The sequence below is a fragment of the Hemiscyllium ocellatum genome (genome assembly GCF_020745735.1).
Source record: "Hemiscyllium ocellatum isolate sHemOce1 chromosome 27 unlocalized genomic scaffold, sHemOce1.pat.X.cur. SUPER_27_unloc_7, whole genome shotgun sequence".
Classification (NCBI taxonomy): domain Eukaryota; kingdom Metazoa; phylum Chordata; class Chondrichthyes; order Orectolobiformes; family Hemiscylliidae; genus Hemiscyllium; species Hemiscyllium ocellatum.
This window is the reverse complement of record NW_026867516.1, coordinates 892,496-917,095: the sequence shown is the minus strand read 5'-3', so window position 1 is coordinate 917,095 and position 24,600 is coordinate 892,496. Positions and strand designations below refer to the sequence as shown.

The 24,600-nt window shown below is 44.7% G+C and overlaps 1 non-coding gene across 1 annotated transcript; it reads left to right on the top strand.

Moving 5' to 3' along the window:
• Positions 1-5,406: 5,406 nt before the first annotated feature.
• Positions 5,407-5,480, top strand: trnan-guu (transfer RNA asparagine (anticodon GUU)). The gene has a single exon. It is a non-coding gene; the product is annotated as a tRNA-Asn (tRNA).
• The last annotated feature ends 19,120 nt before the right edge of the window (positions 5,481-24,600 follow it).

Sequence of the window (24,600 nt, the reverse complement as noted above, 5' to 3'; positions counted from 1 at the left end):
TCTGCGCGAGAATGGTGCAACGTGTTTATGCCGTCCCACTGCCTGTCTCTGGGACAGGGAGGCTGAAGGAGCAAAACTGGTTCATTTTTAACCGTCCCTTCCGTGTTGGACTGCCTGCAGTCCCTCAGCTCAGGGCCGTGGGGATGACTCTCAGTGAGTGAAGGTTTCACTCGGATTCTCTTCATCTGGGACACTTGGGACTCAGATGTTAACTGCTGCGCAGTCGCAGCAAAGAAAGCGATGTCCACTTTGCAATCGACTTTCTGTAAGATTGCTGCGTGAAGACGATTTCTGAACACCAAGCAGGCTGTACAACAATGTGAATTTACTTGAGGGAAGAGTGCTTGGTGTCCATTTCTCTCTGTCTCGCCAGCACAGCATCTTTCTATCTCTCCGATAATAGACCTTTGGAGGAAATTCATATTCAAAGTTACTCACTTCCCACGCATTAGTGTAACAGATACTTCTCTCACCTCAAGTGATTGAGAGAGACAGCAGAAGAGCGAATGGACTCTTCCCTCACCCCCAGAACAGCTTGCGAGTAGAAACAAAATGGTTTAATTATCTGCCAGTACAGAGAGTCCAATTCCTGGGGATGAGACAAACATCAGCGCCCCGGGGACAGAATGACAAGCAGATGTTCTGGAAACGCTTTGCAATTCTTGGAGCAATGTATTTCACGCTGAGCAAGTTTCAACTGGCTCAGAGTTGTGGTTCTGTTCGCCGAGCTGGAAGTTTTTGTTGCAAACGTTTCATCCCCTGGCTAGGAGACATCATCAGTGCTCTGGAGCCTCCTGCGAAGCGCTTCTTTGATGTTTCTTCCGGTATTTATAGCGGTTTGTTCTTGCCGCTTCCAGGTGTCAGTTTCAGCTGTCCGTTGTAGTGGTTTGTATATGGGGTCCAGGTCGATGTGTCTGTTGATGGAGTTTGGGGATGAATGCCATGCTTCTAGGAATTCTCTGGCTGTTCTCTGTCTGGCTTGCCCTATGATAGTAGTGCTTTCCCAGTCGAATTCATGTTGCTTGTTGTCTGAGTGTATGGCTACTAAGGATAGCTGGTCGTGTCGTTTTGTAGCTAGCTGATGTTCATGGATGCGGATTGTTAGCTGTCTTCCTGTTTGTCCTATATAGTGTTTTGTGCAGTCCTTGCATGGTATTTTGTAAACTACGTTAGTTTGGCTCATGCTGGGTATTGGGTCCTTTGTTCTAGTAAGTTGTTCTCTGAGCGTGGCTGTTGGTTTGTGTGCCGTTATGAGTCCTAAGGGTCGCAGTAGTCTGGCTGTCAGTTCTGAGACGCTCCTGACATATGGTAGTGTGGCTAGTCCTTTTGGTTGTGGCATATCCTCGTTCCGTGGTCTATCTCTTAGGCATCTGGTGATAAAGTTGCGTGGGTATCCGTTTTTGCGAATACCTTGTATAGGTGTTCCTCTTCCTCTTTTCGCAGTTCTGGTGTACTGCAGTGTGTTGTGGCTCTTTTGAATAGTGTCCTGATGCAGCTTCGTTTGTGTGTGTTGGGGTGGTTACTTTCATAGTTTAGGACTTGGTCTGTGTGTGTTAGTTTCCTGTGTACCCTTGTGGTGAATTCTCCGTTAGGTGTTCTCTCTACTAACACGTCTAGGAATGGGAGTTGGCTATCGTTTTCCTCTTCTCTCGTGAATCGGATTCCTGTGAGTGTGGCGTTGATGATTCTGTGTGTTTTTTCTATTTCTGTGTTTTTGATGATTACAAAGGTGTCATCGACATATCTGATCCAGAGTTTGGGTTGGATTTGTGGTAGGGCTGTTTGTTCTAACCTTTGCATAACTGCCTCTGCTATGAGTCCCGAGATTGGTGATCCCATGGGTGTTCCGTTGATTTGTTCGCATATCTGATTGTTGAATGTAAAGTGTGTAGTGAGGCACAGGTCCAGTAGTTTAAGTATGCCGTCCTTGTTGATAGGTTCGGCCTCCTGTGTTCTGTTATGTATGTCCAGTAGGTTGGCTATTGTTTCTCTGGCTAGGGTTTTGTCAATTGAAGTGAACAGTGCTGTCACGTCGAATGAGATCATGGTTTCTTCTTTGTCTCCAGAGTCTCCAGTGTACATTACCCCCTGAGTTTATATTTGCACATCGGCGATATGTCTGCACAACAGCACATGACACTACAGCAGTGAAGATCTTTTGATTTCATTCTCGAACGTGCAAGACACACGCCAACTGAAAAGCTGAATACTTTTCACTGAGTACTCGGGAAAGCTGCCGTGCAATGCAGGAGAATGGCACAGCGGGTGCATGTTAGGATCACAACCCAGAAGGGAAACCATTTTCACTTATTTACTCAATGTCGTCTTCAGCAGCTCTTCCCTATAACGGCGCTCTGCTCTCTCCTTTACCTTGTCATCTGCTTCCCAAAACTTCGTGTATCTGAGCTCAATGTGTCACATCGATACACAATTCAAATTTACACAGTTATTCTGGCACGCTTGTGGAGCTCTGAGTCGTGTTGTCCAGTTTTCTGTCGGTGTGTTCTGATCTCAAGTGTTAAACCTCTTCTCTCAGATGGCAATGAACCGGTGAAGTTGAAACACATGCTGTTTTTGTCCATTTCCTGCGGTAAAGAAACCGACGCCCGTGTAATAAAAGACTCTCTGTAGGATTGCTGTGTCAAGACAAATTCTGAACACCAAGCAGGCTGCACAAAAATGCACTCATATCAATTTACCTGAGGGAAGGGTCTCCATTTCTCTCGGTCCCGACAATACAGCATCTTTCGGTCTCTCCGTTAACAGGACCTTTGGAACAAGCTCAAAGTTCCCCATTTCCTACGCATTTCTGTAACTGACTTCTCCTGCCTCAACAACTAGTGAGAGAGAGCAGAAGAGCGTGTGGGCTCCTTCTTCCACCAGGACAGCTTGCAAGGAGAAATAAAATGGTTCAATTATCCACCAGTGGAGAGAGTCCGGTCCCTGGGGACGGGACAAACATCAGCGTCCTGGGAGCAGAGACAGATTGAGAAGCAGATGTTCTTGAAACTCTTCCTTGCTTGCAATTCTGGGAGCAATGTACAATGTATTTCGTACTGAGCAAGTCACAGGTGCTTCAGGAGGTGGCTGCACCCATGGCTGGTGGCTCGTTAGTCTGGCATATGATTCTAGCTTTGGGTCTTCTCGCGAATGCAGACGTGTGAGAGTTCCCGGGTTCCAATCCCAGGCGAGCCATCTTTTCTTAAATTGACCAGAGCAAAAATACCCGATCAATTTTCTCAAAAAGACGCTTCGTTAAATGAGATCGGACTGCCTGAATTAGGGACGGCGCAAAAGCTGCCATTGCAGTGAACACAGCGAAGGGAAACGCATGTTCAAAGTGAAAACAAGTACTGCAGATTTTTCGCCGGCGCAATCCGAGTCTGAATGAATCTTCCACCTGTATTACGCTCAATTCTGAGTGTGATACTTCAGGAAGCGGGGAAGTGAAGTGTTTGCAGACGGCGCTGAACATGTTAACGTGAATGGTATCGTTCTGAGGAATGTCAGCAATGAAGGGAGATTGGAAAGTTTGGGGCAACTCACTTTGGAGAACAGACGGCTGAAAGCTGGCCTCATTGAAGTTTTCCACGTCATGAGGGTTTTAGACAGAGGCAATAATGCAGTGAAAATGCTCCCAGGCCAGAAAGGATCGAGAACGATTTGGCAGAGATTGAAAGTCATCAGGAAAATAAGTAAAAGTGACATTAGGAAGACCGTTTTCGCACAGGGAGTGGGGTCAGTAAGTTGCTGTCTGACAGTGACAAAGAGGCAGATTCAATGGACACCAAAGGGAATTCGGTGGGCATGTTCAATGTAACAATGTGCAGATTTACAGGGAGAAGGCGACAGAATGAGACACTTATTTACATATTGTGTTGAACCAGCAGAGCTAAGGTGGGCTGCAGGCCTCAGTCTGCGCTGTCACACATTTTGTGATTCTGAGTGAAACCGGAGTGGGACCAACAGAACGTAGGAAATTTGACAACGGATATATTCTGCCCAACAGGATACTCCATCACAGCAATGAAGGTGTTTTGACATAATTCTCGAAGGTCCATGCCACAATACAGATTCAAAACCGAGTATTCATTTGAATCACTGAGTAAGTTGTTTACAGTTATTCAGTTGAGGTGAGCGGAGTTGCGCATTGGGAGCCACTCCAGTTGATCTGTCGAAGCCGTTTCCTCCTGTGTGATAGTCCCACCAGCACTCCAATTTGCTGTGCTTCCAGTCAGTAGATGCAGATTACTGTCCCATACTGATACACGGGCCACGATGACCCAACTGTGGTGACAAGCTTGTGAAGGTCTGAGTGCTCTTCTCCTGCTCTCTGTCGGCCTCCTATGATCCGAATCATCAAACCTCTCTTCTCCGAGATCGGAATAAACTGGTGAAGGTGAAACACATCAGTTTCGGTGTGTTCCATGTGCAGGAGGCCCTGCAGTAACTCCCCACACTGTTTCACACAGCAGCATCCTCTCGGTGAATTACGCTTGGCAAAAAAAGCCTATTAAACCAAATCAGTGTCGTCCATTGGATTTTACTGACACCGTTTATACAATTCAGGCTCACCGTTAATGTGGAGAGGGGCCGTCAGACTGTAGTTTCCGCTCCTTCTATTGAATAAAGATAATTTTAACAGTGTCCAGTGAGAGGAAAGAATTTGTTGTTGGTGGTAAACATTTCTATCTGAACTCGCTGTCACTCTGCTATGACAGGATGAGCTGGGACCTCCTGATAGATTGAAACACACAACTGGTAATCTCTAGATTATGTTGTAAAAACATCGGTATAATGTTATTCACACCGCGCTGTCACCAACTGAACGAAGCGGCTGTGTTTTCATTCTCACAGTGGGGGGAGCTGAGCATTTACCGAAACACTGGGCACACCACCTCCCTGACACAGTGTTCACAAATCAAACTGACAGCAAAGCCTCACGTGTGATCGGAAGTTTCCGCAACGAACATTTGGCTCAACAGATATCGGGAGTGAACGTAATCATTCCTGGATTTGAAATGTAAGAAGCAGACTTTTAGTGAGCCTGACGCGATTTGAACACGCAACCGATTGATCTGGAGTCAGACACGCTACAGTTGCGCCACAAGCTGAAGGGGAACTAGCGCCTTCTTTTCATGCTTAAGGGAAGTGATCGCACTACAAGGATTTTACGTTATGAGTAACAACGGAGATCAACAGTTCATGTCTGTTCTGTTTCTTCCCCCTCTCTTTCTGCAGAGGGTGGCATCAGACTGTCCCCGGTGTCTCCACAATGAATGTCCCAGGCATTATTAAGGAAAAGTAAAAGTGATAGACGACAATTGTAATTCTAGGTGGGGCAGGCTGAATTATGAATTCACTAATAGCCTCCCCTAAGCGATGGCGCAGCTTCCGACATCGCCTGTCTCTGTGGCGCAATTGGTCAGCGCGTTCGGCTGTTAACCGAAAGGTTGGTGGTTCGAGCCCACCCAGGGACGCTTAGTTCGCTGCTCACCCTTCGCTTCGCGGCTGTGTGAACTGTAATGGGATAAGGCGAATGATATCCAAACGGAAACCTCCTCCACAAAGGGGTTTCTGAGTTGTATTATTGTCTAACGTTAGGGACTGCGGATGCTGAGAACCCGAGACAAAAAACGAGAAACTCGGCAGGTTTGACAGCACCTGTCGGAGAAAACGGAATTCTGAAATGCTGCGTCTGATTCTCTTTCCATAGATGTTGCCTGACCTTCTCCGTTCCTCCTGCAATTTCTAGATTTGGTTTTAACTGAAAGTTCATTACATCTTTTGCGATGAAACACCTAGACTCGCAGTGTCCAGATATTTAACCCTTTCGAATCACTGAAGTGAATAGATTCAAACAAACTCTGCGATGATTCACTCTTTCTCAGCTCCGCAGGCAGACAGACCTGGGAAGTGAAGCTGTCAGTGTGGTTCTGTATTCGTGGGCTGAGTGGTTTATGCGATGGACTTGAAACCCATTGCGGTTTCCCCACGCAGGTGTGACCCCTGCCGACTACAAAATGAGAAATGTCGTCGACAAGAAACGGAGCTTGCTCCCCGGCTTCTTCTTTAAGATTCAAGTCAGTGGAGGGGGAAAAATATTTCACTCACATTGGGACTGGTGGGAATCTGCAACCCACTGCCTGTTCGGGTGGAACAAGCAGATATCCGCAGAGCTTCTTTTGATACAAGTGTCTGCAAATGAGACGAGAACAGTGAGGGACATGAAATCGTGATCGAAATGAAGCAGGCACCTGAGGACAAGGGTGTTTCCTTTGCCAGTGAAAGATACTGCTTCACAAAGTTGGGACTGTGGAAGGGAAGCAGTCACGGTGGTTATCTTTGGTTGTTGACCTTGTGAATGTTCCCATTGCTGCGCATGTCCGTGTTAGTCAGTTACCAGAGGACAGGAATTCTGCAGCATGGTGGCGTTAGATACGCACAGGGCCAGGGGCGCAATGTCTCCACCTACCTGTTTGAAATGCAGCTCACAGCTTCTTCACACACCCCAATTAATCTTTCTCATTGTCCTGAAGCCGGCATACGGTTTGAATTCCCGATCTGCGGGAATGAGAATCTTTTCACTGTCTCGCGTCAATAAATGTCCCTCAGAACATCGGAGTCAAGTCACAGCGGAAGCTGAAATAGCCTCACACGCTGCTCACGGGCACATTTTACTTTCCCCAACTCAACGCCTCAACCACTGTGGCTCCTGGGAGTGGAAAGGAAACAGTCCCCAAAACCAGTCTTAGTTTTGTGAATCTTCAGAAAATAAGCAAACCTTCATCCCTTCGGATTTTCTATCCTGGGCTGACAGGGATGGGTTTTGTCACTCTTTTGTCGGATATTGCAAGTGGATGTTTTGCAGAAAAGCACCACAATGCAATCTGATTAATCAGGACCTGGATGTTTTCGGTCTTTGGATGTAAGTGTTGTGCTCCAGAACTTTGTTGTTCACAGTTTATAATACTTTTCTTCCCAGTCCCCTGTACCACTTGTCGAAAATGTTTAATTTGCGTCTTGTAATCCTTTCACTGTCTGCTAATGAGGATAGCGTTTCCGTATTTTACCTAAATTATCTTGACCTTGCATACCTCAAGCCTCAAGCTAATTTCACGAGAAACCTTCTCCAGTTCAAAAGCCAACTGTCAATAATGGCTCTGTTTCTTGTCACGTGTCCAATTTCAGATCGATATTGTTAATGTCCCTTTTATTCCATCAGATCCAGGTTTCACTCACAGGGCTAGAACAGAACTGTCACCAAATACATTTACCAATCTACCTTCATCCTTTCGATTGTATTAGCATCATGAACACTTCTCATCGAAATAACTCGAGAGACTTTCATCACCATTTTCTGTGAACAGTTCTACATTAGCTTTGCTGACTTAACACCAATTTTCTTGAAGTGGCTCCTTAGTTTCGAACCTGATTATTCATCTCTCTGCGCACGGAAATGGATCCTTCCCACCCGCTCTGTCCCTCATCAATGTGTGTAGTTCAAATCGATCTCCCATCAGCCTCCTCTGTCCTGATCAAATCCAGGGGAACAGGATACGTTGGGTCTATGGCGCGGACAGGACAAGTCCAGTACTCACCTTTCCTGTTAGAGCAATTCCATGAGAAATTTTAGATCATAACTTTGGGCGTGTAGTTGTGGCCGAATACTTAAGGTGCTGGCGTAGAGATCCTTTGGGGCTCCCCCACCCAGGGTGGTAACCTGCTGGCTATGCTTTCTTCGCCGGCGATTTTAAATGACTTCCTGTTGGTTGCATTATCGCTCAAACTTCACAAAACCCGTCTCAATAAAGTCCCGTTTTCTCGTGTCTGGGAATTGATTGCCATGCAGGAAATTCGAGTTCGGAACAAACAGCGTACCAGACTCAAAACGTCAGCTCTGTTTACCTTTCCACAGATGATGCACGACCTGTCGGCTTTCTGCAGTATTCTCTGCGTTTATTAGGCACAAGTGCTGCTTTTCATTCAAGAACTTCAATTCCTGTCCTCTGGTAACTGACTCTGGTCAGTGGCAATTGGTTCTTCTGATCATTAATCTGCCCATTCCCACCGCGTCTTCTCCCATCATTACCAACAGCCCCAGGAAATCTCCAGTTAACCTTCTTTGCTCCAAAGCGAACATTCCCAACCTTGGGAATGTCTCCCCACAATGGAAATTCTTCATCCCTGTAAATTAGGCATGGCGTACACTTGGGAAGAGATTTTGGCAAAATATTGTCAGTTAGGAAGTGGAAAAATGTTCATGAAACAAAACAGAAATCCCAGTCTCCAGCTTTGTGAACCTTTAGAAACTCTTTGGGAAGCGGATTTAGATGAGAATGAAAGATGAACCGTCCGACTGAGCAGAGACAGTCCAGACACCGTCCCCTTGTTGAAGAGGCCGGGAGATTGACTCTGATGTTCTCGGGACATGAACTGATCTGAGACATTGAAATAATTGTCGTTCGTGCATATCGGGAATTCAAACCCCTTCTCGCCTCCGAGCCAATGAGGGAACTCGGGAACAGGCAAAACACTGAAAGGCTCGAAGGGCGACGGTCCCGGAGTCAGAAAACTAGTTCCTCGTGACATGGATGTGTCTGCAGAGGGTGGGATCAGACTGTCCCCGGTGTCTCCACAATGAATGTCCCAGGCATTATTCAGGAAAAGTAAAAGTGATAGACGACAATTGTAATTCTAGGCGGGGTGGCTGAATTATGAATTTACTAATAGCCTCCCCTAAGCGATGGCGCTGCCCCAAACATTGCTTGTCTCTGTGGCGCAATTGGTCCGCGCGTTCGGCTGTTAATTGAAAGGTTGGTGGTTCGAGCCCACCCCGGGCCGTTTAGTTCGCTGCTCCACCTTTTCTTCGCGGCTGTGTGCGGTTTAATGGGGTCAGGGAAATGATATCCAAACGGAACCCTTCTCCACAAAGGAGCTGCTGAATTGTATTATTGTCTAACGTAAAGGACTGCGGATGCTGAAAACCCGAGCCAAAAAAGAGAAGCTCGGCAGGTTTGACAGCACCTGTCGGAGAAAACGGAATTCTGAAATCCTGTGTCTGATTCTCTTTCCATAGATGTTGCCTGACCTTCTCCGTTCCTCCAGAAATTTCTTGATTTGTTTTTAACTGAAAGTTCATTTCATCTTTTGCGATGAAACACCTAGACTCGCCATGTGCAGATATTTTACCCTTTCGAATCACTGAAGTCAATGTACAACTCTTTCATGCAGAGCATGTTGCGGGCATGGAATTAGCTGCTTGAGGAAGTCGTGGAGGCTAGTATAATTACGACACTTAAAAGGCATCTGGACGGGTTCATGAATAGGAAGGGTATAGCGGGATATGGGCCAAGTGCTACCAAATGGGACTAGACTGTTTAGGATAACTGGTTAACATGGATGAGTTGGACTGAAGGGTCTCTTTCCATGCTGTAATTCGTGTGACACTGTGGAATTCTCTGCCCAAGGGAGCAGATGAGGCAGCTTCATTAATTATATTCAAGACACAGTTGGATAGGATATTGCATGGAGGGGAATTAAGGGTAGATGGAATGATACAGGTAGGAGGAGCCCAGATGATGGATAGATCAGCCTTCATCTGAATGAATGGTGGAGCAGGCTCGACACGCCAAATAGCCGACTCCTGCTTCTATTACTATGAACCGATAACTCTGCATTTCCCATGGCTAACCTATCTAACCTGCACATCCCTGGACATTAAGGGCAATCCAAATCAAGGCAGGTGAGCAATGAAGTAATGTGAAAAGTGAATGTCAGAGAACAAAGGGACAAGGGGAATAAATGTACTACCAATCAAAGCTGGATTGAAAAGATCACAAAAATTGAAACTAAAGACTGTGTCTGAATATTTGCTGCACTGTAAGAAAAGTGAACGAATTGACTGAAGAAAATAAGTGTGTACAGAGGGTCAGTACAGAGACGTGGTTTTAGGATGACAAGGATTAGACCCTGAATATTGAGGGTACGTGACATTCAAATCAAATCAAACCTTTGGTAAAGGTAGAGGGTTGGCAATGCAAATCAAAGCACTGATAACATGGTAGTCTGATGTCAGTTTGGATTCCAGGTCCTGATTTATCTGTCCTCTGTTGGTCTCCCGTTCCCACAGAGCTAGGTGTTGTCTGTTCTCAGTTCTGCTGGATTTCTATTGAAGCTTTGACACCCCCCGCCAACTATCCCACCCGCCCAACCGCATCCCCACCATCACCCCGCCCCGGCCTTTTACACCTTCCCGAACACGGTGGGTGGTATGGTGGCACAGTGGTTAGCACTGCTGCCTCACAGCGCCAGAGACCCGTGTTCAATTCCCAACTCAGGCGACTGACTGTGTGGAGTTTGCACGTTCTCCCCGTATCTGCGTGGGTTTCCTCCGGTTTCCTCCCACAGTCACAAAGATGTGCAGGCCAGGTGAATTGGCCATGCTAAATTGCCCGTAGTGTTAGGTAAAGGGGGAAATGTAGGGGAATGGGTGGGTTGCGCTTCGGCGGATCGGTGTGGACTTGTTGGGCGGAAGGGCCTGTTTCCACACTGTAAGTAATCTAATCTAATCTAAAAAAACATTCAGTCGATCAAGGCCCAACCCATAATCTCCCAGCCTGTCAACCATCAGACAGAGAGAGTCAACTTGGCTGGAAATAAAACAAGTAAAGTGAAAATGTGAAAATCATTGTCCTCAAGTTTCTCTCTGAGGTTCGCACTGCCTCCATCTGCCCAACACCCAATTCTAGATACTTGAAACTCTTGCACAATTAAATAATGAGAAGTTTAAATCCATTGTGTCCAAATCACGCTGCAAACACCACTCTCCAGCACCACTTCCATCTATCCTCATGCCAAATGTGTGAGGCTGAAGTAGCCGCTTGAAAGCTTGGTAAATGCTTTACCTCTCAGATGAGCTACCAGCTGCATGCCCACACTTTCATTGGGACCACCTCTTCAAATCTCAGGAATAATTTCTGACCCTGCCCCACCTCATTTTATCTGATTCTGAAAATTACACTATGCCTTTGTCACCTCTTGATTTTGATTCTTCTGTCACACACCTGAAGGCCTGAAACATTCTACTCTCCATAAATCTGAGATCATCCAAATTGCTGAATAAGAAACAAATAACTGTGGATGCTGGAAATCTGAAACAGAAACAAAAACAAAAAATGCTGGAGAACCTCAGTAGGTCTGGTAGCATCAATGGGCAGACAGTACAGTCAACATTTCAGGTCCAGTGACCTCCTTTCGTTCCAGGTCACGGCTGCTTCTCTCCTTCCTCACGCTAAGTTCGTTTAATCTATGATTGCTATGCCTGCTGATGCACACAGGTTCCTGGTGATGCAGCAGATCCATTATAAAATGTCAGTCTTTGCCCATAGTCTTGTCCCTCGCTATCTCTATCATCTTCTCCGGCTCTAAACCTCTGAACTCAGGGAGCTCAGTAAATGCCCAACATTCTCATTCAAACTGACATCGAACCCCAGGGTTTCCTGATGAAGGGCTTTTGCCCGAAACATCGATTGCTCATCGGATGCTGCCTGACCTGCTGAGCTTTTCCAGCACCACACTCTAGAATCCAACTCCAGGGGTCTGAAGTCTGGATCTCAGAACAGCACAATTAGTTATAGCAAATAGATGTGAAAGACGTTCAGGTCCCATGTATGAGTAAGATTGAGGAGTGCAGCTTAACAGTCGCAGCAAACTACAAACCACCAAAATTATCACGTGAATGACACAGAGGTCAGAAAGACTCACCACATAACTCCAGTCAAACATTCAAACATTACTCGAGGAAAAGCCTGGAAATGCCCCCCGCCCGTTAAGGCTGCGCGGTGGCTCGGGCGGTGGTTCCCGCCTCAGGTAACAGTCTGTGTGGAGTTTGCACATTCTCCCCGTATCTGCGTGGGTTTCCTCCCACAATCCAAAACTGTGCAGGTTAGGTGAATTGGCCATGCTAAATTGTCCATAGCATTAGGTGGATTAGGCAGGGGTAAATGTAGGGGAATGGGTCTGTGTGGGTTCTCTTCAGAGGGTTGGTGTTGGGCCTTATAGCCTGTTTCCACACTGTAGGTAATCTAATCTAATCTGTGAGAGGAGTTTCTCGAAACCATCACTGTCAGTGTTGGACCGAAATTGGCATCATTCTCCCTTCAGGCTTACGGACCATCAGTGCGCATGTTCCCAACTCCAGCCCATGTGCCTGTAAGCACGCATTGCGCGTGCTCGTGGGACTCCTGCATTAAGAATGGGGTGCGATAACAATCGCATGCCATGTTGGGTAAATTATATGCCATGGAAGACCGTGATTTTACATCAGACAGAGCGATTATAGATTGGTCGCTGAAAAAAAGTTCAAAATTAATAAACACGGAAATTTTCTGAAAGGTAGCCAAATTCAAGGAAGGGTTTTATAGACTGGAATCTAATCAAGAGATAGGGTTTGTTAACTGACAGAATAACACAATCAGAAGTGAGCTCCAGACGGAAATTTGATCGAGGGAATCAGGATGATTACATCCAGTATAACAGAAAACTGAGTGTGTAATACAGGCTATAATGTAATTGAGGGGTTCGGGATAGTTTGTATATAGAATAACATACTCGGGAATGAATTACAGACTGGAACCTAATCAAGAGGATCGTTGTGATTTATATAGAGAATAACGTACGCAGTAGTAAATTGCATCCTGGAATCTCATCAAAGCACCTTGATGCCACACTGGGTCGAATGTAGCCTTGAGGTCAAGGGTTGCCAATCTCATCTCACCTCAAGGATTAAGCTTTTTTGTCCATGTTTTAACCAAGGCTTGAATGTGGTCAGTACCTGAGTGAGCCTGGTGGTCCCCAAGCTGGTCACTCAGCAGCTCACAGCTGAGAGGATGTTATTCGATATGTAACATAGCATTATCAATAATCGGGAGTATACTGATAGGACGATTAATCCTGAGTTGGATGTGTACTGCTACTTGTGCACAGGCAATCTGGCAAATTTCCAGATTGTTGGGTAGATACCAATGTTGTAACTGCACTGAAGAGCTGAGAAAACTGAATGCAGTTTGTATTACACTCGGAGCAAGTGAATGATCTCTCCCTAGAGTGAACTCATTGATGTGTCGGCAGAAGTGAATTCTTTCACACACTCTCACCAGAATGAATGTGTTGATGTATCAGCGGGTTGTGGAACTATCCGAATCCCTTTGCAAACTCTGAGCAAGTAAATAATTTATCTCCAGTGTGAACTCGCTGATGTCACAACAAGTTTGATGTCCGTGCAAATTCCTTCCCATATACAGGGCACAAAAACAGCTTGTCCCCAGTGTGAACTCGTTGGTGCACAGTGAGGTTGACTGACTGTGTGAAATACTTTCCACAGGAGGTTCAGCTAAACGGTATCTCCTCAGTGTGATAAGCACATTTTTCTGGAAGCTGGAATACACTGTGAATCTCTTTCCACATGTAGAGCAGGCAAAAGCTTATTTCCAGTGTGACTGTATCAATCAATTTCCAGCTAGACAGGGGAACTACAATCTCTTCCCATAGTCACCACGTTTACATGGTTTCATCATGGTGTTGGAGTCTTCGTGTTAATCCAGGGCAAATGATCAATGCAATGTTACGAAGTCCAGAGCATGTATTGTCAGTTTTCGATAGAGAGTGTTTTTCTCAAGTTAAAGTACAGCCACAGCTACTAGCAAAAGGTCGGGCTGTTTCAAATGTAGCAATTGGTTTTTAAATGGATACCTGTGTTCTGTTTGATGTTTTGACAACAATTCAAATTTAATTAATTTAATCTATGCCCAGGATACCAGAAGGCAATGAGATTCGAATTCTATGGTTTTGATCCCTGGAAATCAATCAAATAAGAATTTAATGTGTCCTATGGGGGATATAAACCCGGCATTTTGAAAGTTAGTGGGAAGCAACTGCCGATCTAATACTTTGCTCTCAGAGAAATTGAAAACACTCTCCATCAAAGGTACCTTTTCACGTGAAACACACAGTAAAAAGAAGAGCACCCAGGAAGATCAGCAGTTAGAAAAGTGAAAACATCAATGAAGAGGAGACTGTGTGGACTTGAGATTAAGTTAAAGTAACGATTAATAAATACGTTATTAGAATAGCATATTAAGTTGTGTCGAGTTGGGGTCAGTTAGTAAGTAGTTTAAGAAAGGGGTGTTGGATTTGTGAATAAGTTTTGTTTAGTGTTCACTATTAGTTAGAAAAATATTTTCTTTAAATAGTGCAATTTAGGAATTCTGTCACTCACATTTTAACAGATTAAGAGGCAAGATGAGCATTTCTGGGCGGTTAGTTTAATTAACAGGGTTTGATCTCCATGACGTAACAATAAATATTATTCTTACTCACACACGGACTTATGGGTTATGATTCTTCTTTTCATATGTAAATCTTCTCCCTAAAATCCTGTGAGGGAGTTTTACAGCAGTTATTCCTGTCAGTTCATGTTGGAAATTCTGAATAGATTTCCCTGAAACATTGTGTCCTCTTGTTGACCAAAGCTGGAAATTCTTGTCTCAGGAGACAGTGGTTTTGTCTCAATGTAACTGGTCCAGTCCTAGCTCACCCTGGTTAATGTTCTGTGGGAGGTGTTCAAATCTCACCAGGCCAAATAGAGGTGTTCTGTTACGTTATTAAAAATCTGGACTGTCAGTTATTGTAAGATACCATTGGGCTCACCTTTCTCCGGTTAGACTTACATGTGACTCCATTGTGGTTGACTCCTCACCGCCCTCCAGACAACGAGGGATGGACAATAAACACAAGCCGACTCAGAGATGAACACATATCTCTTTTATGCTTCAGCTCTTGTGTGACTGACCGCATTTCCTGCCCAATAGAAAGTGGGGCAGCTCAGGACGACATTCTGGAATTTGCGGGACTCCAGGCCAATCAGAGTGAACAAAAGGCAGCGCCAAGTTGTTTATGGAGCATGCGCAGTGCGGGTGTCTGAGCTGGTGGAGTTGAAAAGTGAGAGACAGAGCTGGAGGGAGGGATTGGATGGATTTAGGAACAACCTGCTGGGAAGTGTTTGTATTCGAGTTAGTACTGAACTCTGGGAAATTCTTTTACACGGGGTTAGAGTTGAAGAATTTCCCCACAGCAATCTCAAACCAAGAGGAACGTTTTTCTCTCCTGCACTGAGAAGGAGAGGCTTCGGAGCGGCTGGTTCTTGTAGGTCAGTAAGCGGCAATTCTCTCTCTCTCTTCTCTCCCTCTCTCTAAAGAAACAAAACCATGTATCTCCAGGAGGACAGAGTGTGTCTGGTAGCGGAGTTTATAGGTGATGATTCTTCATCCACTCTGGTCTTGATCTTCTTGAAGTGAGGATCTGTCAGTTATTCCTGTGATGGAGATGGAGGAAACTGTCTGTAAGTATCCCATTGTTCTCACTATCTTTACTCTCATTGAGGGCTGAGTCTTGTGGAGGGCCAGAACACGCCCTTCCCCTGAAGGACATTTCTCAGCTAGTTGAGTTTTTCATAACAATCCAGTAATGTTTCACGGTCAGTATTTGAGTGACTTTCACACAAATTGCTGGATTCAAAGAACTCCATGGTGACCCAATGGTTAGCACTGCTGCCTCTCAGCTCTGGGGACCTGGGTTTGATTCCAGATTCGGGTGATTGCGTGGAGTAAGTAATTTCTTCATATATCTGTGTAGTTTCCTCTCGGTGCTCCTGTTTCCTCCCAAAATTCAATGATATCTGGATTAGGTGGGTTGGCCATGCTAAATTGCCCATAATGTGCAGGGATGTGCAGGCTGGATAGGTAAACCGTGGGGAATGCAGGGATATGGGACGGATCTATGTGGGATGCTCTTCAGAGGACGGGTGTGGATTCAAACGGCCTGCTTCCACACTATAAGGTTTTTATGATTCTTAACTCCTTTTAGTATCTTAAACAGTACGATTTCTCAATCTCTAATTTTTCCTGATTTAAGTTTGTTTTACAGAGAATCACAGGGGCACATTTATCAGCGAGAATTCCAAGCAAATACCTTATCAGGATCTTAAAGTGAGTCAATTAATCAGGATTTGAAAACCATTGGATTGTCAATGTTTATCTGTGGTAAAAGTTTGCAAACATCAGTGTACCCAGTGACAAATGGACAAGTCTTGCACCATTTCCACAGATTGAATAGCATCCCGCGATTCACAGCAGGGAGAGATTGTATCACCACCGTGGCTCAATCCCAGCCTCAGGCGACTGTCTCTGTGGAGTTTGCACATTCTCCCGGGGTCTGCGTCAACTCCATCTGGGTACTCCGGTTTCCTCTCCCAATTCAAAGATGGGCAGGTTAGGTCAATTGGCCATATAAAATTGCCCACAGTGTTCAGGGATGTGTAGATTAGGTGCATTAGTCAAGGGTAAATGTTCAGTAATGGGGTAGGAGAATAGGTTTGGATGTCTTTATCCCCAGAGGGTTGGTGTGGACTTGTGGACTGTAGGGATTCTATAAGTCTACGAAACCTGTCCTGTGTCTGGGTGAGGAGTCAGCTGATCATCCAATATAGAGAGACATGATCTACACCACAGAAACCATGGAAATGTGCAAACTGTGGGAGGGAAACAAATGTCTCTACATGCTGAAAATTCATTGATGCAGTCACGCTGGAGATAAGTCATTCATCTACTGTTTGTGGGAAGGGATTCAATCAATCACCCGTCCTTGAGAAACAAGAATGCACTCAGTAAGGAGAGGCCATTCATCTGCCTTAAGTGTGGGAAAGATTCAGTGACACATCCTACCTGCTGACTCACCAGTGAGATCACACTGGGGAGAGGCCATTCCCCTGCTTTGAGTGTAACAAGGCATTCTCTGCTGATTAACACTGAGAGACCTTTCAAATGCTCACATTGAGAGAAAAGCTTTAAACACAAACATGAAATGCTGATACATGAGTACGTTCACACTGGGGAGAGGCCATTCCCCTCTCTGTGTGTGGGAAACGGTTTGTCCATTCAAAAAAAAAACCTTCTGAAACCCCAACGAAAACACACTGGTAAGAAGCTGTTACCTGCTGCTTTTCTGGAAAGGATTCATTCAGTTATCCCACCTTCTGAGTTCACACCTGACTCAGGCAGCTGTATGCTGTTCCTGCTGTTCTCAATAAAATTCTGATGGAGCTCCAACCCCCTCCAACACCGCAGAGGACCAGGAAACAGATGCAGTGGAACAGGGAAATGTGGCGCTTGTGATGTCACATGGTAGGCCAGCAGAAGGCGGCATTGTGCTACTGTACTTCTCAGAGAGAGAGAGAAACTCTGACTTTGAAAGAATGCATTATAAACGTGCTGAATCAAAGTTTGTCCCATTGCAGGCAGAACTGGGCACACACCAACACGCACAGGCACAAAATCAGATTCACAGACAGATATAAAGAAACTTTCCGACACACACGTCCGGGACAATGTGTGCCACTGCAGACAGAATTTGTCATTCATACACAGACAGATACACTCACACTTCTCTCCGATGTAATCTGTGTCCTATTGCTTGCAGAGATAGTCACATCAACACAGAAAAACAGACATTAACACAGAGATAGGAGCGCAATACGGTTAGAGTGAGACGCAGAATCACTGACTTCTACAAATATGTCCAGAGATATACTCAGACAATGTTGTGTTCAGCTGTGTGAAAATCTTTGGCACATAGTCCCAATGTGAGTGAAATAGTTTTCCCACTCCACTGACGTGAATCTTAAAGAAGAAGCCGAGGAGCAAGCTCCCTTTCTTTTCGACGACATTTCTCATTTTGTAGTCGTCAGGGGTCACACCTGCGTGGGGAAACCGCAATGGGTTTCAAGTCCATCGCATTAACCACTCAGCCCACGAATACAGAACTACACTGACAGCTTCACTTCCCAGGTCTGTCTGCCTGCGGAGCTGAGGAAGAGTGAATCATCGCAGAGTTTTTTTGAATCCATTCGCTTCACCGTGATTCGAAAGGGTTACATATCTACACACGGCGAGTCTAGGTGTTTCATCGCAAAAGATGAAATGAACTTTCAGTTAAAAACAAATCAAGAAATTTCAGGAGGAACGGAGAAGGTCAGGCAACATCTATGGAAAGAGAATCAGACACAGCATTTCAGAATTCCGTTTTCTCCGACAGGTGCTGTCAAACCTGCCGAGTTTCTCTTTTTTGTCTCGGGTTCTCAGCATCCGCAGTCCCTTACGTTAGACAATAATACAATTCAGAAACCCCTTTGTGGAGGAGGTTTCCGTTTGGATAACATTCTCCTGAGCCCATTAAAATGCACACAGCAGCGAAGCCAAGGAAGAGCAAAAAACTAAGAACCCCGGGGTGGGTTCGAACCACCAACCGTTCAGTTAACAGCCGAACGCGCTGACCCATTGCGCCACAGAGATAGGCGATGTCGGGCACTGCGCTATCGCTTAGGGGAGGCTATTAGTGAATTCATAATTCAGCCGGCCCCGACTAGAATTATAATTGTCGTCTATCACTTTTACTTTTCCTTCATAATGCCTGGGACATTCATTGTGGAGACACCGGGGACAGTCTGATCCCACACTCTGCAGACATATCCATGTCACGAGGAACTAGTTTTCTTACTCCGGGACCGTCGCCCTTCGAGCCTTTCAGTGTTTTGCCTGTTCCCGACTTCTCTCATTGGCTCGGAGGCGAGCAGGGGTTTGAATTCCTGATGTGCACGACCGATAATTCTTTCAATGTCTCAGATCAGTTCATGTCCCGAGAACATCAGAGTCAATCTCCCAGCCTCTTCAACAAGGGGACGGTGTCTGGACTGTCTCTGCTCAGTCGGACGGTTCATCTTTCATTCTCATCTAAATCCGCTTCCCAGAGTTTCTAAAGGTTCACAAAGCTGGAGACTGGGATTTCTGTTTTGCTTCATGAACATTTTTCCATTTCCTAACTGACAATATTTTGCCAAAATCTCTTCCCAAGTGTACGCCATGCTTCATTTCCAGGGATGAAGAATTTCCATTGTGGGGAGACATTCCCAAGGTTGGGAATGTTCGCTTTGGAGCAAAGAAGGTTAACTGGAGATTTCCTGGGGCTGTTGGTAATGATGGGAGAAGAAGTGGTGGGATTGGGCAGATTAATGATCAGAAGAACCAATTGCCACTGACCAGAGTCAGTTACCAGAGGACAGGAATTGAAGTTCTTGAATGAAAAGCAGCACTTGTGCCTAATAAACACAGAGAATACTGCAAAAAGCCAACAGGTCGAGCATCATCTGTGGTAAGGTAAACAGACATTTTGAGTCTGGTACGTTGTTTGTTCCGAACACGAGTTTCCTGCATGGCAATCAATTCCCAGACATGAGAAAACGGGACTTTATTGAGAAGGGTTTTGTGAAGTTTGAGCGATCATGAAACCAACAGGAAGTCATTTAAAATCGCCAGCGAAGAAAGCATAGCCAGAAGGTTACCACCCTGGGCGGGGAAGCCCCAAAGGATCTCTACGCCAGCACTTTAAATGCTCGGCCACAACTACACTCCCAAAGTTGTGATCTAAAATTTCTCGTGGAATTGCTCTAACAGGAAAGGTGAGTACTGGACTTGTCCTGTCCGCGCTATAGCCACAACGTATCCTGTTCCCCTGGATTTGATCAGGACAGAGGAGGCTGATGGGAGATCGAATTGAACTACACACATTGATGAGGGATAGAGCGGGTGGGAAGGATCCATTTCCATGCGTAGAGAGATGAATAATCAGGGCCGAAAATAAGGAGCCACTTCAAGAAATTTGGGGTTCATTCAGTAAAGCTAATGTAGAACTGTTCACAGAAAATGGTGATGAAAGTCTCTCGAGTTATTTTGATGAGAAGTGTTGATGATGCTAATACAATCGATAGAATGAACGTAGATTGATAAATGTATTTGGTGACAGTTCTGTTCATGCCCTGTGAGTGAAACGTGGATCTGAAGGAATAAAAGGGACATTAACAACATCGATTTGAAATTGGATACGGTACAAGAAAAGGAGCCATCACTAACAGTTGGCTTTTGAACTGGAGAATGTTTCTCGTGAAATTAGCTTGAGGCTTCAGGTATGCAAGGTCAAGATAACTTAGGTAAAACACTAATTAGCAGACAGTGAAAGGATTACAAGACGCAAATTAAACATTTTCGACAAGTGATACAGGGGACTGGGAAGATTAGTATTATAAACTGTGAACACCAAAGTTCTGGAGCACAACATTCAAAGACCGAAAACATCCAGGTCCTGATTAATCAGATTGCATTGTGGTGCTTTTCTGCAAAACATTCACTTGCAATATCCGACAAAAGAGTGACAAAACCCATCCCTGTCAGCCCAGGATAGAAAATCCGAAGGGATGAAGGTTTGCTTATTTTCTGAATATTCACAAAGCTAAGACTGGGTTTTGGTGATTGTTTCCTTTCCACTCCCAGGAGCCGCAGTGGTTGAGGCGGTGAGTTGGGGAAAGTAAAATGTGCCCGTGAGCAGCGTGTGGGGCTATTTCAGCTTCCTCTCATCTGACAACGCTGTGACTTGACTCCGATGTTCTCAGAGATATTTATTGACGGGAGACAGTGAATTCCCGCAGATCGGGAATTCAAACCGTTTGCCGGCTTCAGGACATTGAGGAAGATTAATTGCAAGCGACAAAGAGTTTCTCGAACAGCTGCTTCTCATTCAGTCTCCCTGCTGCTGTTTGTCACGTCCCCAGGAACCGGGCTCTCTCCACTGGCAGATAATTCAACCATTTTGTTTTGAAACTCTTCTATGACACCCGAGCGGCCAGTGACAAGCATTACCCTCCTCACCATGGGATACAGAGAACAGGAGAAGACCACGCAGATCTCCACGAGTGTATCAACTCGACTGTGCACATTGGGCCAGTATATCACTGTGAAATATTTATGCCCAAGCTTTTTTCGGAAGCAGATGAGAAGGCGAGGTGCAGAACAGGGCGCTGTCATACGGGAAAGCTGCTAAAGACGACATTGAATGAATAGGAGAGAATGGGTTATGGTCCCAACACGCACCCGTTGTGCCAGGGGTGACACTTCGGGTCCACTCTTCCTTCACTCGCAACACCACACACCCACCTCCCATAGTGCCAAGTCGCTTTTGCCTGCAACCGCCGAATGTGTAACACCTGCCCATTTACCTGCTCCCTCCTGAATATCCAAGGGCTCAAACGTACCTGCCCAGGTGAAGCAGCACTTTTGCCACAATCTAGTCCACTGCATTCGCTGCTCACAGTGTCGTTTCCCCAATGTAGCATGAAGCATAAACTGGGTGACTGCTTCGCAGAACATTCCGGTTCTGCCCGCAGGAAAAAGGCCCTGACCTTGCGGTTGCCTGCCACTTTAACATATTACCCTGTTTCGCAAACGTACGGAGGCTGTGTAAATATAAACGTTTTTCTGAATTACTGCACTCTGTTGGTCGAACTGTGATTTCACACTGAATCACAACCCCCAACCCAGGCAGCCCTACACACACACACACACACATACACACGCACACACACACAAAACAGACAAAGACCCACATGCAAACATATATTTTGTGGGGCGAATTTGTTCTTGCAGGGTTACATTGTACTTTGCTCAAAAACTGCATGCATTCATGTCGAACTCTGAGCTCAAAAACTGCATAAATTTATGTGAAACTCCAATGTCTCATTTTTTAGATTAGAATCAATCTAAATATCATGGCATAGACAGAGAACACAGGGGACCAACACCTTCAACATATTGTCTAGCTATCACCATTGTCAACAGCTAACCCGAGAATGCAACCTTTTAAAAAAAGGTTTTGTGATTTATACATGAAAGAAGTGAAACTATCACTGTATTCTTACGGATGAAAGGCTTAACAGATAATCAATTTTTCAATATATAATTTCAGTTCATCACATTGCAAATTTTTGCTCTAAATTCTGTGTGTTAGAACTGAGCCCTCCACTACCACCCAATGTAGGAGCGTCGCTCCGAAAGCTAGTGTGCTTTCAATTAAACCTTTTGGACTATAACCTGGTGTTGTGTGATTTATAACTTTGTACACCCCAATCCAACACCGGCATCTCCAAATCATGAAAATAAACGATGTTAAGGCAATCGGAGTTTTTTTAAACTGAAAAGGAACAAAGTTAACACAACCCGAACCGAAAATAAATGAAGTTTAAGCGATCGAAGTTTTTTTTAAAAGCAGATAACACCAGAAAATAACAAATCTCTGAAGGTTGATTATTTTTTTCTTCTGAAATCAGCAAAGCTCGTGAGAAAGAATTTTTTTTAAAAAAAAACAAAAATTAACAAAGCTTGGGAATTCAGATTTCAACCCTCCACTCAGAGTTCAGCAATTTTCGAAGATCACTGTCCGTAAGTACCAAAGCACCCTCAACTTCAATTAATCTCTCCCCCCTTTTTAAACATTGAACAGGTCCCCCAGACTCAAGTAAAAAATGAGGTCTGCAGATGCTGGAGATCAGAGCTGAAAATATGTTGCTGGTTAAAGCACAGCAGGTCAGGCAGCATCCAAGGAAAAGGAAATTCGACGTTTCGGGCCAGAGCCCTTCATCAGACTCAACCCTTGCTAAGACCGATCCATTCGGGCTCGACTGGAAAATAAACAGCGAGGGGTCAAGTCAGACACCATTTGAATGACAGGAAAACCAAACGCTCTAAAAATAATCACGTCTGGCCAGACCGAATCCCTCAACACTCAATACTGAAGGACATTTAACTCGTACACTGCTGTTCACAATCTGTCCGAGCCGAAACGTGTAACGGCACCAAAATGAAGATCTGCGTCTCCTCAAGAGAGGCCTCTTGGTTCGAGATCGTTCAAAGGAATCGACAAATGCGGTCTATTCGAAAAGCAAGGTTCATTAGTTTATTAAATTAAGGTATCTTAACGCAATTCCATCCAGCAACACAGAGATTGAAGCTTCTGTGTTCCGTGATGAAGTTACTCAATTACATTTGAAAATTACACATTATTTATATGTTTTTAATGAAATAGTAGTCTTAATACAAGAAAGACCAATCACATATAATAAGGTGACATGATTTGGAGCAAGTTAGTCCAATGATATTTTCAATAAGAAGGATATTTAATTTACGTAAATTGTCATGCCATGTATTAGTTCAAGGTTAGTTCAAATGCTCAATTAATGTGTCAGTATTCATCTTATAAAAATTCTATAGTCCTCTTATCTTTGAACTGCAAGTTAATTCTGCGAAACAGCAGTATGTTCAGCAGTTTGGTTCACAGGCCATTTTATAGTATTCTTTTAAATGGAGAAGCCATTTTGTTGAAAATATTTTGTTGCCCAAATTCCAACCTTAGATCCTCACACCCACCTCCCAATTCAGTCTCTCACGACCAGACTGTGCAACAGTTTCTTCCTCCAAGCCATCAGGCTTTTCAACACGATATGATCGGACTCTTCTCCATCACAATATTTTTGCACAACTTCGAATTTCTGCTAGAAAAATGCCTATTATTTATCATTCTTTTATTATGCTGTAACTTGCGTGTTTTGCACTCTGGTCCCTCGAAGTAGAGGAGATGACAGAAACATTGGAAGCTGGTGAGAGAGCGTTCTCAAAATTAATCCTGGGAATTGACGTGTTTGCTAATGATGCAATGTTGAGAAGCTTAGTTGAGCATTCGTTCGAGTTTGGAAGAATGAGAGGAGATCTTAATGAATAAATATCAGAATCTTAGTGGGCCTGAAAGGTTAGTTGCCAAAAAGGTAGTGTTCATTTGTGGGAGAGTCTCAGACCAGAAGGAATAGCCTCCAATCTTAAGTGTTCGCATATTTATTATGGAGATGAGGTGGATATCTTCTCTCAGAGGGTAATCAGTGACAGGGCTATTGAAGTTCTATCAGTAAGTATAGACAAGGCAGATGGTGGGCAGAATTTTAATCAATAAGGGAATCAATAATAAGGCATGAATGTGGATTTTTTGGATTATAATATTAATCATTATGGTAATAAATGGTGGAGCAGATTCGATGGGGTGAATGTATTATTTTGGCCGAAGGTCTTATAAACGTCCTGTGGGACTTTGAACAGGGTAGATATGGATAAAATGCTTCAACTTATGTGTGATATTCAGACCTAGGGTTCCACAGGATCCAGAATTGTCTATTTTGAGTTTCTATCCTGTGCAGATGGTGATGCTTCCTGTAATCTCCTTTTACAGGATATGAGAAAGGAAAGGAATTGCAGCGAGAAATCTCAAAACAAGATCTGATAGAGACAATCGATTCATTGGCATGGGAAGATCATCAGCCTTTGAATCTCACAGGATTCATCATTTCTCTTCTGTCCTGTCCGCTTTGAAAAGTTTCAAACATCAGTGAGACGGAGACACACAACCCCGAGTGTGAGTGTCCCAGTGATCTGACTGTGAGAAGAGCTTTAAGAGGGTATTCAGCCTGAAATAGCAACACCCCATTTGCAGTGGCAAGAGACAGAACATGTCCTGTGTGTCTTTCAACCTTTTGTTGAAGCTGGAGAGAGACAAGGTTTTCCACGTGATGGGGAAACAATGGAAATGCAAGGATTGCAGTAAGGAATTCAAATTTCC